The following is a 13,865-nucleotide window of genomic DNA, read 5'->3' on the forward strand; positions in this document are numbered from 1 at the left end:
AGAACTACCCGAGGCAGCCCTCGGCCTCAAAACAAGCCGCTTTAGGGAGCCTTCCACTTTCTGATGGGAAATTGGAAGACTGACTGATATGGGAAACATGACATGTCACAGGCTTCCGCTGTCCTGGTGCGGGCCCTGACTGCCGGGTTCCGTGTGCCCCATTAACTGTGAATGGTGCCGAGGCCGGTCTCCTCTGTAGCGCAGCCTCTGTAATATAATGATTGCTGAAACACATGTTTAAAAACTTCAGAAGTTTCTTTCCTGTCAACAGGAATGTCATGCATACACACGGACTGTACACACATAGTACAGGCGGACTCGGTGTGTTCGGTGTTGGGTCTCGGCCTCGCCTGTGTGTCCCTTGCCCTCCCCGGGGAGAGGTCCTCTGGGCTCGCTGCTCAGGACAGACATGCCCACTCTCAAGGTCATTTCAGAGGCCTCCAAACCTGTCAGACGGTAGGCACGGGCTTCACACTGCCCAGCGGACCCCCCCACTTAGAGAATAAGGAACCTTTGAATCTCTTACAACTGTCGAGAGGAAAGAAGCCAAGCAGCCCCTTCCGTGTAGAGCGCTGAGGCCACAGGCTGGTGAGGGGAATGCAAACGTTACCCTCCCTGAGTGCAGGAACGGCACCCTGACAGTGCTGAACTCCAAGTTCCTCCTTCTGGCTGTATTTGGGGAACATTGTATGATTAGGCATATTTTTTTTTAATTGACACAAGCAAATTTTTGGACAGAAATGCCATCACTGGCTAAGAAGCCAGCCTCTCCTGGCGATCGGGGTGGGCGGGGGGGCACTGGAGGAGAAAGGAAGTCCTCCTGAAGCCGTGTCTGTCAGATAGCACCGGAAAGCGATGCCCAAGAAATTAAAAAGAGTGTATTATTTTTTATCTAAATCTTTCATGGGTAACATTTTATGCAGTTGGAGTGAATGAAATATATTCCTCTTGTCTAATCTTATTTGTATGTATTTTTCTTTGACAAATGATTGGTGACAAGGCCTCTGCCACACTTCAGAAATATTTGCGTGGCTGCTTTTAAAAATTGTGTGTCTGGTCACTTATTTCTCTAAAATTATCTAATTGCCTGGCAATCAGTCTTCTCTCAGATACTTGTCCTAGCACATTATTTACATACATGGGAAATGTAAACAGGTGTGAAGGAGGACCAGAAAAATTAGTTCATCTTTTAAAAAATGTATTGTGCATTTTGGCTTTACACGTTGAACTTTTTTTAAGAACAAAAGTTGCATGAATGGGGGGGAAATCTGTATACAGTATCTGTAAAATGGTCTTATCTGTTTCAGTTTCTTGCTCATACCCCATACAACTAGAATTAAATATGGTGCATGGCCAACACCCAAGAGTCAAGCAGTCAGTACTCTGGTTCGAAGCGCCTCATCCTTCCTTTCAAAGCGGATACTATCATTGCATCCTTACTGAGGATTTTGTCTAACCATATGTTGCCATGAATTAACTCTACCGTCTTTCTTTTCAAGAATCAAAGCCAGTTTGATTTGGGAATCTTCCCCTTTCCAAATGAAATAGAGATGCAGTACTTAACTTTCCTTGGTGTTTGTAGATATTGCCTTGTGTATTCCATTTACAACAGTAACCTAGTTTGTAAAAGAGATGGTGACGCATGTAAATAAAGCATCAATGAACACTCTGTCTTACTCCAAGGAGTCTTTTGTTCCTCCTCCCCCTTTCCTTAACCCCAGAGGTGAAGCCTCGGAGTTCATCTCCTGGTCTTCCCAGGGAAGGGAGGCCCTCACGGGCCTGCTGGGAGAGGCACGAGGCTGGGCGGCTCTGTCACAACATCTGGAACTCAGCGAGGCTAACAAACTTTTTCTCTGGCTCCCTTTTGACTTCCACAGACCACCAATTTAATAAAAGCAGATTTGTGGTGTGGTTCACGGCAGCTGATGGCCACTGTTGGTGTGCACCGAGTCACGTGGCCTAGGGGAGCTGTTAAGTGGGGAGGCAAGTTATAGATTCTCTACCTTCAGAGTGTCGGAGGTTTTGAACTATGAAAGTCTTGGCCTTAACGAGAGTCCTCATGTGAGCCTGGCCAATGAACATCGGTCATGGGCAGTGCCCGCCTGCATGTTGAGAGTCAAACACAATACCTCAGGCATCTGGTGAGAACAGCACAAATATTCCCGCCGTGTACATGTAAGGGGCCTCTCAGTCAAGTTAGGGGGACTCCACCCTATTGTACAACTATTTCTAGTACCCTGGGTTGTGTTTTTTTTATTTTAATAAACATGTTATAAAAATGGTTCAGCTTTTAGAAACCCCCTAGGATTGGTTTCAAAATCCCAAGCCACATGATGGACTCTTACTTGAGATCAAGTAGGGGAAAAAAATACTGAAGTCTACTGTTGGGACAACATCTACATTGGCAGAGAGGCATGCCTTCATTAGGTGGTCCTTACCATTGTTTTAGTGACCTGTACAGGTACAACCTCACCATCTTCTAACACCCAAGTCAACTGGAAGAACATTTCATTTGAGATTGCTTCCCAATTTTGATTCTTTCTAAAAGTTAAAGATGGAACATTAATACATTAATGTCAAACATTAATGTCAAATTCAACATTAGCTATCACAAGATTCTCAGTAGAGAACGCTCCCAAACCAGGTAAAAACTAAACAGAGTTTTGACTATCAACACTTACTAAGTCCAGCTCAAGTGTGCCATGGGCCAGACCCTCTGTGCTGGGCGTCGCGAGAACTGGGGCCTGGGTCCCGCCTTCCCGGAGTCGTACTCTGGGTGTATTATACCCGCTGCTCCTCCAGGAGTGAAGAACTGGTTCTGGCTGACTCCCTGCCTCTGCTCCTCTTTCATGTTTGAGAGAGGAAGAATGGAAACTAACCTTTACTTTAGGGATTTGATTTTGCAGATTCCATGTAACGAAGGCAAACCTTTAAACCAGCCAATGTGACGTGTATCAGCCAAGTGAGTCACCCACACCAAGCTGGAACACAGCAGCGAAACAGGGAGGAAGGTAGAGTTCACAGCCACTGTCTGCCAGGCGCTCCACACCTGCACCCGGGACCGACCGGACGGGACGGGTGGGGAGGTGGCTACAGGGTAGCGGTGGGAGGGGCCTGCGGTGGGGACCAGCGGGGAGTTTAAGGCCTGGAGATGGAGAGAAGAGCCTTCAGGAGGGGCCCACCCACTCCAGCTCTGCCTCCGTCTCCATCGGAGGGAAGCCACCGTGCGGGGCTCCGAGACCTAGACACACTAGGAGCTGGAAGAAGAGGGGTCCTGTTCCCTGGGTTTTCCTCACTCATGTCAGGAGAAGGCGATTAGCAGCACTTAGAGACCCGAAGCCATCAGAGGGGTGTGCGCATGCGCGCGCCTGCCCTGCGCCTGTCCCAGAGTGACGGCTCAAAACCGTGTGTTTCTGCTTCCCTCCTCTGAGGACTTGCTGTGGACAGTACAAACATCACCATTCTCACTCGACGAAGAAGACTCAATGCTTTTCTTGTATGGGCACAGGCCCTCCTCTGTGAATCCTCCCTTCATTCATGCCATCAGCGCCTACTATGTGCTGGGCCCTGGTGTGTCCCAGGAAGACGGCCGGGCTGGAGGCCCGCTGGCGCGAGTTCCTGAGTGAGGGAACCCGTGGACGCCGCCCGGGGTTTGGGGGCTGAGCAGAGGCGTCGGCCCAGGTGGCCCAGAGGACGTGAACGTTGGGGCCCAAAGGCAGAAATGGGTTGGGCCTTCCCAGCTGAAGTGATGAATCTCAGGGATAAAGGCAGGAGGCAGGAAAGATGGGAACATTCAGGAAACAGTGAGCTTGTTTGGACCTTAGAGAGCTCAGAGGAAACAGGAGAAGTCAGTCAAGAGAGCAGCTGCCGGAGGATTCCAGACCACGTTGCCCGGAGTCTGCCCGGAGCAGCCCGTGGGGCGGAGACCCCAGCGGAGTGGGCCTCTAGGAAGGGCCCTCGCCCGCGGTGGAGGCGGCTCCTAGAAGGGGAGGATGTTGAGGAAATGAGAAGTCATGGTTATTCTAGAACTGTTTTTGCAACGTATCACCCACCGAAAATGATGTTTATATGGCTGGCACACCATATAAAAACGCGAGTAAGTTGCTCCAGGTCTCAGGCCCCGCAGGCTGCCCCCAGGGCGGAGGAGTCGGTAACTCAGCACCCCTGTAACTTTCCAGGCCGAGTTCAGAAGTCCCGATCTAGAGGGAAAAAAAGAAAACACGAAAACACAAGAAGCTTGGTAATGGTGAATGAAGGCTGGGGGACTGCGAAGAGACTTCAACGTTCAGCTCCACCTGGTGTACTACATTAATTCACCGAGGTGGGAGTACGTTACGGTCATACGTGCAGTTTCGAAAAGCGGAAGTGGAGAGCCCAGCTCCGGCGGGGCCTCTGCTGAGGCTGGAGGGGAGGGACAAGGAACGATGGGAAAGGGCACTGGGGAGCCAGAGTGCAGGTCCCGAGAGAGCTCCATCCACTGTTTACAAGGAATCTGGCGGAAAAACATTACTGCACAGTTGTGCCCTCGTAACTCAGTTTCCATGGTTCTCTTCTGTTAACGTCCTGATTATCATAGTGTAGGAAATACCTAATCAGAACAAAGAAATACTATATATCTATTAAAACAACAATTCTAAAAACCATTTGCATAGGAAACGCTCATATTGTTTACACTCTTGGAAATCTAATTTTCTATTGCTCTTACAACCTTATGTATTGATATAAAAAGAATAAAAAGCAGGATGGAAATACAGCATCCTGTGTAAACTATGGCTGGAGAGAGGTACTAAGAGGTAAAGTGCAAAAGTTGAAATAAGTATTGTGTCCTGGACACTTTTGGCTTTTTAACACTGGACTCGGGACCTCAGTGTTGCTGCTGTGAATAATCTATAACTACTCCTCAGTCGTTCTGTCCCCAGTCAAAGGCGGAGAGCGCTGGAGCCGCCTGCTGCCGGAGCCCCAGCTGGCAGGGGCATCGGGACCGCGGCCCACTCCAGTAGGGCAGCAGGGGCTCCTTCCCACCGAGATGCACCCACTGGGCAACTTCCCCGAGTAGGAAGGCAGTGTTCGAGTGGGACATAGCCATTATAGTCTAGCAGTTGTATTACGGAATTTTCTTCAGAAGTATCTTTATTTTGTTGCACTGTGTTTTTAATATTTTGAAAGGTAATAATGCCTTCACATGATTTAAAAGCCAGAAAGCATACAAATATACTCAGGGAATGTTCCCTTCCCATCCCTGTCTAGTTCTCTGGTTCCTCCCACTCCAAAGTTTCTTGTGTATCCTTCCAGAATTTCTCATACACCTACAATCAATAAAAATACAGATTCTAATTTTCCCCTTTTTATTACACAAACTGTGCATTATGCACCCTTTGGGGCAATTTGCTTTATTGATGATTTTCTCACATATGGAGATGTTTTTCTAGTTGCATGGTATTCCACTGTGCTAATGTATCATAATTCATTTAACCAGTAGTTCCCTATAGATAGACACAGAACAGTGAATTGTTTACTTAAACGTTTGTTGTTAGCAGCACTGCAGTAAATAACTTTATATTACATGCACGTGCAAGGATCTGTAGGGTTAGGGCCCAAATGTGGAATTGCTGGGTCAGGGAGTGTATGTACAATTCCAGTTTTGACAGAGATTGACCAGATTGCCTTCCGATGTACCAACTCACAACACCAACACAGTATGAGAATCTCTGATTTCCCACAGCCTCATAATTTTAGTGTTTGAAAAGGGAAATTGCCAGTCTGTTTCTTCCCCCCCCCCCCCCCAACACACACACACTCTGAAGCTCCTTTGTTTTAAGGTAATGAGTGCCTGGTGAGAGTGATTGGGGGGGGGATGGGAGAGGGACTTAGGAGGTGGACTTGGTAAGCTGGGCACTGCTAGGGACAGAGGAGGAGCCCTGGGCGCTCAAAGCTGAACACCCATCCTGGTGCCAGCACGCTGAAGAGACTTGCTGCCAACCTGTCCATCCAGTCTGACCACAGGGTCCTCCCCTCACGCCACCAGCTTGGACCGCCCCGCCTCAGGGTCAGCAGCCTGACCTCACAGCTGCACTCCCTCACCTCCCAGAATTCCAGAGGGGAGTTGTCACCCAAAGGAAACAAGTCTGGTCTCTTTGGCACCAAACCACACACCTAGACCTATTCATAGCAAGATTGCACAACCAGCTGGAGGGTGGCCCAGCTGGGCACGGGGAGGGCTGTGCTGCTCCCGAGCCGGCCCTGCCCCACTGGTGCCCCTGGGCAGCGTCCAGTTTGCTGAACAGGGCTGTTCCCTGGGGGTTCAGGGACCTGAGGGTCCACTGGCGTTTCCCCCAAAGTAGGGGAAACATGCTCCTCCAAAGAAAAAGCTCTAGCACTCTCCTCAAGGCCACCTTCTGCCTTGCCATTCTGGTTGGCACCCAGGGTAGAGGAAGGCCTCTTGTTAGTGAACACAGAAACCAAGAGGTGGGCTGTGGCAGAAGAGGAAACTGAGTCACCTCACTTAGAAGCCCTTTGTGTCTGTGGGGAGCCAGCGTCATGCACTATGGGAGGGAATCGCAACTTTGGAATGAGACAGAGCTGGGTTTGAACCCAGCCTTGCCAGGGGCCAGTCAGTCCACTTCTCTGCGCCTCCGTTTTCTCACCTGTGAAGTGGGAACAAGGCTGCCCGGACTACGGGTTGCAAGGGTCTCCTGAGCACCCGGGAAGCACTGCACACACTAGCAAGTTCACAGCTAGCCCTCTCCCAAGCTCTCTCTTTATACACAGCCCGTGGGCCCACACTCTTGGGGGGGGGTGGCTTTTCATCATATAAAAGCATAAAGTTTGACCCATTGATGAGCCCCATCAGTATAATTAGGTTGCATAGTAATTAAGCATATAAAGTAACCACTTTATTAAGGGTCTTCGGCTCCAATTTTCTTTGATGTTCTTCATGATCTGATGGCAGATGTCACACTTGAGGTCCATGTCCTCCGTGCTGTGTGCCATACAATCATTATCACGAAGAACTCGAGTGTCCTGCTCAGAGAGGGTTGGGAGACTTGTTTCTGGTCCCGGCTCTGACACTGAACGCTGTGTGGCCTTGAGTGAGTCATTTCCCTCTCTGGGCATCAGTTTCCTCATCTGCAAAGTCTGCTTCCTAAACGCTGTGCTTCACGAGGCTGTCATGACAAGCCCAGAAATGGGGCACACACTTCACAGACCACAAAGCAAGTCTGAGAACCACATATGCTGCAGTGAGTCAGGGAGTTGGCAAGTGTTAATATATTCATTCTCCAGAAGGGAAACAAAGGCACAGTCCAAAGTGGGCTTCCAGGTTCATGATTTTTTTGCTGAAACCCACCCTTCTGCTCCAGGTTTCCAAAGCCACACACTGAAGAAGTGGAGAAGGGGATGATGTGGAAGGGAGACAAGGCGGACAAATGAAGGATCGGGGGTGGGTGTGGTGGGGAGTGGGGAGAGTGGCTTGTTCCGCGGTGTCCGTGGCAGAGGAGGCGGTGTGCCCAGCACAGATGTCAGCCCTCCCCCAGCCTTGGCTCTGCCCAGCTCCATCTCTGGGGGAGAAAAAACCTTCCTCCTGTTGGTGGAGCCACCGCTGGGGCCTGATTTGGTGCAGTTAGGTTCTTGTTGATAGAAGCCACTTGGTAACTACAGAACTCAAAGCCAATTTAACTTTTATAGCAGTAAAAGTTTTTTATAAAAATAAATGCATGATGAGAAAAATATCCTTTGCAAGCACATGTGGATGGCTGCTGTGAGGCCAGTGAGAGGCACATGGACTTGGGAGTGAGACACAGTGTGGGGGCCTCGTGCTCTCCAGGCCTCCATCCCTGCCTCCTCCCCAGGGACAGTAATAATACTTCCCTCTGGGGGTCTTAGGAGGATTGTGGGGGAAGCATATAAAATGCCCACCTGTTTATTCACTCTGTAATTCAACATATACTTATTGAGGGCCTGCTGTGTGCCTGTCCTGTGCTGGATTTGGTGCTCAAAGCTCGGGCTTTAGAAAAAGGGAAGGAGATGGACAGGCGTCTGGCTTGGCCTGTGCAACCTTAGGTGGGTGCCGCCACTTTCTCACCTGCAAGACGGAGATGCTGATCCCCCCACCTGGTCGTGTTAGCATGAGGAGTCGAGGTGATGCATGGGCCCCACTTAAAACAGAATCTGGCCCATAGTAAGTGCTTGCTAAACTTAGTTATGTTTATTAGAACATTGCAATTGCTCCATAAATCATAGGTTATAGGTTTGTAATTGGAGTTCTAAAATGTAGCCCCTATCCCCGATCCAAAGACCAAGGAAAGCAGACTTTTTAAAAATGTGCTTCTTGGATCATATGTATCAGGAGGGCATGAGGGAGCTTGCTAAAAATTCAGATTCCTTGGGTCCATTCCAGAAGTGCTAAATCAGAATCTGATGGGGCTTAAAATTCTGCCTTTGTTTTCCATGACTATAAAGTACCCAAAAGTTTCAAGATCCCTGGGAGTAAAGGGTAAAAATGCTCATCCATTTAGGAGCGTCCTCGGTAGCAGGCAGAAAAATAGCCCCCGGGGGGATGACCGTGTCCCAGTCCCGGCACCTTGGAGTGTGTTAGGTTATAGCCAGGGGCACTCAGGTTGCTTCTTAGTGAACTTGAGAGTAAGAGATCATCTGCCTGGTGTAACCCCAAGGGTCCCTGATGGAGGAGAGGGGGACAGAAGCGTCCCGACAGAGAGATGGCGTTGTGAGGAGGACAGGGGAGCACTGAAGGGAGGAAGGGCCACAGCCTCTGTAAACCAGAAAAGACGAAAAAACGAAGTCCCACTGAGGACGTCCAGAAAGAACACAGTCCTGCTTGACTCTAGTCCAGTGAGACTCAGTCTGGACTTCTGACCTCTGGAATTGTAGGATGAATCTGTGATGTTTCAAGCCACTAAAACTGCGGTGCTTTGTGATAGCAGCAACAGGAAACAACTGTGTTCTCTTCAAGCAGGCTGGATTCGTGCCATGGGATCTGGAAGAACCCCGTGGTCTAGCCATGGACTGAGGAAGGGGGCGAGCTGCCCGGCTCAAGGGCAGGCCTCGTGGCTTTGTTCCTTGTTCACTTACACTCTGGTGCTCAGGACAGTGGTTGAGCAAGACTCTTGGAGGGCCGGGCTCAGAGTGTCTGTCAACTGCAAACGACCTGGAGGTCTGCAGGGTCTCTACCGTGCTTCCCACCCCACCCAAGAGGGTCTGAGCACCTGGCAGTGGCCCAGTGGGTTCTCCGCAGAACCCTGAGGACAGAGAAAGAAACTTGCCGCCAGGAGCTCCCAACTGGAGTGGGGCACTTCTCTCGCACCCCTTCCCACACCCTGACTCTCTGGAGATGGGGGCATGAAGGGCAGTTCTCACACCCACACCCTCCGAGGGTGGGAGTTAGTTGCCAGGGCTCCTGGGTCCCTGGCTTCAGCTGCCTCACTACTCCCTTGGGCTCCTGCACTGGACCAGCCTGCAGCCCTTTCCCCTTCTCTCCGCCCCCGTCCTGCCATCCTCACCTCCTTCTCTCCAACCTGCTGAGACCTTCTGAGTGACAGGCACTGTGCTGGTGGTCTGACATACGGGGTCTGGCACAAAGAACTCCCCGTTTTATTACAAAATCATTAGCATGCCATTCTGTAACACAATATCGCACTCAAGCACATCCTATGACATTTTAAGTGAAATGTTCAAATTAAAACTATAAATTATGATGCCCATATTATTACCCTGCCAACCACACTCAAGCAGGCCTTACTTCTGCTAACCCCTGTGTGTTGTCTCTTTTTCCTGAAGAATATGCAAATTTTCAAACATTCAGAAAAGTTGAAAGAGTGATTACCCATATACCCATCACCTAGGAGGATTGTATTTTGCCATGTTAGCCATATATATTTATGTACATATGTTTTTGTTTTTGCCAAATTTTTGTAGTGCAGCCATCATAATGCTTCACCTCTAAATACCTCGGCATGTGCCCCGGCCAGTGTGGCTTGGTTGGAGCATCGCCCCATAAACTGACCCCTGGTCAGGGCACACACCCAGGTTGCCGATTCGGTCCCTGGTGAGGATGCCAATGAGAGGCAACCAATCAATGTTTCTCTCCCTCTCCCTACCTCCCTGCCCCTATCTCTAATAAAAAATAAAATAATAAAATTTTTTAAATAAATAAATAAATGCCTCAGCACATATCTCTCAAACCCCATAGTGTCTCTGCAAAGTAAGTACAGTTATCGGCTCCATTTTATACCTGAAGAATTTGAATGTAAGAATCTAAGATTCTAAGAAATGAAATTACATGCCTGAAATCACACAAATGACAAGTGATGGAACTGAGATTTGAACCCAGGTTCACACTCTGTCTTCTCTTTCAATGGTTCCAGAGCTCAGAATTATAGTGGGCCCAGAAAGTCATGCCTCTGGCCTTGGGTTTCTTTGAGAAAACTCAGCGATTTCAGAAAGACAAAATGCCATCTTCACAATATCCCCTTGAGGGCAAAGCTACCACTTCCAAAGAGGCTGAGTAAATTCCAAGGTGGCAGGTTACAGGAAAAGACACTCAGGCCGCAGGCCCTAGAGGAACAGGTGGTGGACGCTGCCGAGCCCACCAGAATGCAGGTAACACCTTGAGCACCCCAACATGTACCCGGTGTCCTCCCGTCTCAGACCACTAGGAAGCAGGAGTCTCACAAATTGTCCCCATTTTATTGGTGGAAACAGCAAGCACAAAAGAGGCCTGTTCACAAAGGAATTTGATTTCCATACAGTAAAGAAAGGCCTAACAGTGGGCCTCAAAACGTGGGCTAAACACCTGTACCAAAATAACCCCATATCCATGGAATCAGATCATCTGGGGACGGGGCTCTGGACTCTTTCCAGGGGAGTCCAACCTCTGGGCGTCACTGAGCCACACTGGAAGAAGAAGAGTTGTCTGGGCCACTCATTAAATACACTGCAACACGTAATCACAAAAAAATCTCATAATGCTTTAAGTAAATTTACGATTTTGTGTTGGACCACATTCATAGCCATCCTGGGCCTCATGCAGCCCCTGGGCCGCAGGTTGGACACCCCTGCCACCTGCCCTGGGTGGTTATTGTCAACTCGAGTGTCTCACAAAGGAAATAAAAGGCTCTTGGAATATGAGGCCCCAGAACTGAGTCTGACAGCCTCTGGGTGAGCCTCTCTGCCCTCGGTATGTGCTGCGTCCCGCGGGGAGTTGTCGGTGTCATTGTCCTTCCTTACAAAAAAGTTTACGATGCTTTTGCCCAACTGGGTCTATTTGATCTTCCAAGAAGCCCAGGAGGGGAGAAAGGCAGATATTTTTACTTGCCCTATTTAGAAGGTAAGGCTGTAGGAGCTCAAGGAAGCTGGTAGTTGTCCAAGGTCAACAAGCCTCCCTGGTTGGGCAGAAAACCCGGTTCTTTCCATTCTCAACCTAGAATTTGCTGGCTTTAAAGTATTCAAACCTCTACAGATAACCAAAGCACATTTGAGAATCTACTCTTGTTCAAAGCACAAGTGATAGGGTGGGCAAAGGAGAACAGACCCAAGTGTAAATTACATCTCCCTTCCCTAGCTGCATGGGCGGAACAGTTCCTACCCCCTTGTTGTATTGCAGAGCTAACAGGTGACAGAAGAGCTAATAATGCAAGTGGGTTAGGCATCCTGGTGGCGATTATTACTAATTTGGTTTATTAGGAGAAACCACCGAATGTGCACACCACTGACTCAGTGTAGTGGGTACCCTCTTCCTCTCAGCACTAATTTTTTTTTCTGGCAGCAACAGAGGTAACCAAGGGGTTAAGGCAGAAGTCTGGAAGCTGGCACAGCTGGGGACCATTAGTTCCTAATGAGGGGTCAGCCCAGGAAGGAGGCCTAGGCAGCTGTGAGGAGGGGCACTGAGGGTGTCTCCTTGGAGGAAACTTGGGCTAAAACTTTGTTTTTCTTATTTCCGAACTCAGTTTTACATTCCAGAGGGGAGTTCTTTGTATCTAAACTTGAGTTTTGAGCCGTGGCGCTGGTGGTTCTACAGTAAATGTCTTGCCACTCCTTGTGGGGCAATACTGCTATTGATGTTGGGCCAGGGCGGTTAGGAAACGGGATCTTCCAAGCAGAGACTTTGTGGCTTGGCCACACGGAGCTGTGCCTCCACAGGCACAGTCAGGGGTTGAGACACTTACCCACAGGGTGGGGCCTGAGGGTAAAGTGGTGCTTCTCCTCTGCCCCTTCGCCCCCTGCCCCTTCTCAGCAGTGTTATTACTGCCCCAGTGTTGCCGCCCTCTGGCCTCCAACTCCGCCAAGAGAAGGGGCTGTGCTAGGCACAGCTGGGCCCTGCAGAGGCACCTGAAAGCCCAAAAGCAGGAGACCAGGGTGCCAGACATGCTTTGGAGAATGACCATGCTCTCTGACAGCCTGTCTCCCATAGCACAGGGCCCCTTTCCCAGGCAGAGCTGCCAGGTTGGAGAAGAGAGAGAAGCAGAGGGCAGTGGGCCTGGAAAAGGCAGACCTGAGTCCCCCTCACCTCCTCTGGGAAGCCTCCCATGACCACCAGGCAGCCAAAGGTACCTACTGCTCAGCTTCCCTCAGGTTCTGTCCCCTCCCCAGCATAACAGTGTTGTAATTACTGATGTGGCTGGCTGGCGGTGCCCCCCGCTGCACCTACCACATGCAGCTGTGGTAGGTGCTCCAACACGCTGATGGAGTGATTGAATGAATCTGAAGAAAAGAAGGAACTCTGAAGACATCTATCTCCAAGAATGGGCTGAAGGGAACCACCTGCCTAGGAATTCTCCCTGATGGAAAAACTCTCCCAGAGGACTGTCAGGTAGGAGCCCCTACTTTTGCCCTTTGAGTTTGATTTCTTTTGAGCTTCTCCTTCCTTTTTATTCTGACTGTTCCCCAGGAGCAGTGAGTACTGGCTTAGTGTTAGGTACATGTGACATTCGTCTTCATGGCCACCAGTGTTGCCAGGGGCCTCACTCCAGTTCTGCTGTCCCCTCTGGGTCAGCCCAGGTATGCAGAAGGCAGGTGGGGTAAGCTTGTCCACAGACTTACTTAGCTTGTTCTTGACTGTGCCCCTTTGATGCAGAGGTAAGGGGTGCTCATAGCGGCATAAAGCAAATTCAGAGCTGAAATGTTACAAAGGGATGCCCAGAAAGGAACTCATTTAAACCAGGCACCTGCTCCATGCTGGGTAATGGGAAAAGGAGGAGGTAACACAGAACCCCTGACCATGGTCTAATGACAGCTAATGATGCTACAGTGTGAGAGTGAGAATGGAGCGAGTGACTGCAGAGTTAACCTCATGGCAGATCTGCCAGCCCTCTGGACATTCCGTAGTTCACACGGCCCGCCACCTCCTCTACCTCCATTGGTCTGGTCAGCTGTTCCTTGCCTGTCTCTCAGCAGGCTGGCTTCTCTCCTTCCACATGGAGAGGCAGTTGGGCGGGAAGATGCTCAGGTGTCAACGGGAGCCAGTTTGACACTCAGTGGACCTGCAGCTCTTCTTTCCACTTGTTGATGTTTTCCTCACCCTCAGTGCCCAAGAGGCCTGATTATGCACAAACCTGTGATGTGTATTCTATTATCTTGCTGGAGAATTACCTCAGCTTTGGCTAGAGCTTAGCATTCTTGGCCTCACGAGGCTCTGGAGATACATTCAGAAGGACCCCAAACCCCTGAGTGTCCTGCAGGGGGACAGCCAGTGCCCTAGAGGTAGGATGCCATGTAGGGACCCCCTGGCCTCGAACATCCCTCCCTCTGAAGTCTGCTTCTCCCACTGGCTTCTGCACCCTGAGCCTCCATGGGACCCCTCGGCTCCACAAAGCCTTGTCCTTTCTTCCCCACTGAGCTTCCCCTCGAAGCCC

Source organism: Phyllostomus hastatus, unplaced genomic scaffold (assembly GCF_019186645.2).
Source record: "Phyllostomus hastatus isolate PE091 unplaced genomic scaffold, TTU_PhHast_1.1 phas_contig_40, whole genome shotgun sequence".
Taxonomy (NCBI): Eukaryota; Metazoa; Chordata; class Mammalia; order Chiroptera; family Phyllostomidae; genus Phyllostomus; species Phyllostomus hastatus.